The sequence below is a fragment of the Salmo salar genome, chromosome ssa02 (genome assembly GCF_905237065.1).
Source record: "Salmo salar chromosome ssa02, Ssal_v3.1, whole genome shotgun sequence".
Lineage (NCBI taxonomy): Eukaryota > Metazoa > Chordata > Actinopteri > Salmoniformes > Salmonidae > Salmo > Salmo salar.
The window spans coordinates 82,292,488-82,294,987 of NC_059443.1; the positions used below are offsets into that span (position 1 = coordinate 82,292,488).

A 2,500-nucleotide genomic window follows, 5' to 3' on the forward strand; every position below is an offset into this window, starting at 1 on the left:
GGCCTCTCTTAGGTTTGTATTGTGCTTGCTTTGGCAGCACATATACTAAAATTGGATCGATACAGAGAAGATTAGCATGGCCCCTGCGAAAGGATGACACGCAAATCCGTGAAGCGCTCCTTATTTTCCTCACACTTATTTTCGAGACACAGAGCAATTGGAACCAAACAGAGAAGATTGGCCGGTAGTGATGGGGGAAATCAATTGCCAATTCTTCTCAGTCTAAGGAGGTGGGGAAATGCTGGGTGAGAGATAGAAATTCGTGAAGCGGTCCTTATTGGGGAGTGAGACAAGCTTGCAGTCTTAGGCCAACTTTATTCAAAATTTTGAAATTAATTGGGGAGTTAGGCAAGGTTGCAGACTGAGTTCACCTTTTTTCAAAATGTACAAATTAATTGGGGAGCGAGACCAGGTTGCACTCTGAGTCCAACTTTACTCAATATATACAAATGAATTGGAGAGGGAGACAGGGTTTCAATCTTAGTCCAGCTCTATTAAACATAACAAACTTGAATGTCACAACATTTTAAACAGACATCAAAGTTAGTCTCTCTCTCTCTCTCTCTCTCTCTCTCTCTCTCTCTCTCTCTCTCTCTCTCTCTCTCTCTCTCTCTCTCTCTCTCTCTCTCTCTCTCTCTCTCTCTCTCTCTCCCTCTCACTAATTGGGGAGTTAGTTATAAGTATCTTTTGCCAGGCCATGTTGCTGAAAATGGGGGAAGGGTGGGAAGTGGTCGGGGCAGAGGAACAAAGACTTGGGGAGGAGCAACTTAAAGCAGCAGGTGAGGGGTTAGAGACCAAGAGCCCTGAATCATAAAAGGCTTAGGGTAGTTTTTGAGAGTCTGAAGGTCAGTTTGAACCCTGTTTGACCCCAACCATGACCAGAACCATCAGAGGGGTTGTGTTCTATATATGAGGGCCTCTCTTAGGTTTGTATTGTGCTTGCTTTGGCAGCACATATACTAAAATTGGATCGATACAGAGAAGATTAGCATGGCCCCTGCGAAAGGATGACACGCAAATCCGTGAAGCGCTCCTTATTTTCCTCACACTTATTTTCGAGACACAGAGCAATTGGAACCAAACAGAGAAGATTGGCCGGTAGTGATGGGGGAAATCAATTGCCAATTCTTCTCAGTCTAAGGAGGTGGGGAAATGCTGGGTGAGAGATAGAAATTCGTGAAGCGGTCCTTATTGGGGAGTGAGACAAGCTTGCAGTCTTAGGCCAACTTTATTCAAAATTTTGAAATTAATTGGGGAGTTAGGCAAGGTTGCAGACTGAGTTCACCTTTTTTCAAAATGTACAAATTAATTGGGGAGCGAGACCAGGTTGCACTCTGAGTCCAACTTTACTCAATATATACAAATGAATTGGAGAGGGAGACAGGGTTTCAATCTTAGTCCAGCTCTATTAAACATAACAAACTTGAATGTCACAACATTTTAAACAGACATCAAAGTTAGTCTCTCTCTCTCTCTCTCTCTCTCTCTCTCTCTCTCTCTCTCTCTCTCTCTCCTCTCTCTCTCTCTCTCTCTCTCTCTCTCTCTCTCTCTCTCTCTCTCTCTCTACTAATTGGGGAGTTAGTTATAAGTATCTTTTGCCAGGCCATGTTGCAGAAAATGGGGGAAGGGTGGGAAGTGGTCGGGGCAGAGGAACAAAGACTTGGGGAGGAGCAACTTAAAGCAGCAGGTGAGGGGTTAGAGACCAAGAGCCCTGAATCATAAAAGGCTTAGGGTAGTTTTTGAGAGTCTGAAGGTCAGTTTGAACCCTGTTTGACCCCAACCATGACCAGAACCATCAGAGGGGTTGTGTTCTATATATGAGGGCCTCTCTTAGGTTTGTATTGTGCTTGCTTTGGCAGCACATATACTAAAATTGGATCGATACAGAGAAGATTAGCATGGCCCCTGCGAAAGGATGACACGCAAATCCGTGAAGCGCTCCTTATTTTCCTCACACTTATTTTCGAGACACAGAGCAATTGGAACCAAACAGAGAAGATTGGCCGGTAGTGATGGGGGAAATCAATTGCCAATTCTTCTCAGTCTAAGGAGGTGGGGAAATGCTGGGTGAGAGATAGAAATTCGTGAAGCGGTCCTTATTGGGGAGTGAGACAAGCTTGCAGTCTTAGGCCAACTTTATTCAAAATTTTGAAATTAATTGGGGAGTTAGGCAAGGTTGCAGACTGAGTTCACCTTTTTTCAAAATGTACAAATTAATTGGGGAGCGAGACCAGGTTGCACTCTGAGTCCAACTTTACTCAATATATACAAATGAATTGGAGAGGGAGACAGGGTTTCAATCTTAGTCCAGCTCTATTAAACATAACAAACTTGAATGTCACAACATTTTAAACAGACATCAAAGTTAGTCTCTCTCTCTCTCTCTCTCTCTCTCTCTCTCTCTCTCTCTCTCTCTCTCTCTCTCTCTCTCTCTCTCTCTCTCTCTCTCTCTCTCTCTCTCTCTCTCTCTCTCTCTCTCTCTCTCTCTCTCTCTCACTAA

At 43.9% G+C, this 2,500-nt stretch overlaps 3 non-coding genes across 3 annotated transcripts; all 3 read left to right on the top strand.

Annotated features, from left to right (window-relative positions):
* Window positions 1-21: 21 nt before the first annotated feature.
* LOC123740064 (U6 spliceosomal RNA) lies at window positions 22-128 on the top strand. The gene has a single exon (XR_006768122.1). It is a non-coding gene; the product is annotated as a U6 spliceosomal RNA (small nuclear RNA).
* Window positions 129-935: 807 nt separating this feature from the next.
* LOC123740065 (U6 spliceosomal RNA) lies at window positions 936-1,042 on the top strand. Its single transcript, XR_006768125.1, has one exon. It is a non-coding gene; the product is annotated as a U6 spliceosomal RNA (small nuclear RNA).
* An 801-nt stretch (window positions 1,043-1,843) lies between these two features.
* On the top strand, window positions 1,844-1,950 carry LOC123740071 (U6 spliceosomal RNA). The gene has a single exon (XR_006768130.1). It is a non-coding gene; the product is annotated as a U6 spliceosomal RNA (small nuclear RNA).
* The last annotated feature ends 550 nt before the right edge of the window (window positions 1,951-2,500 follow it).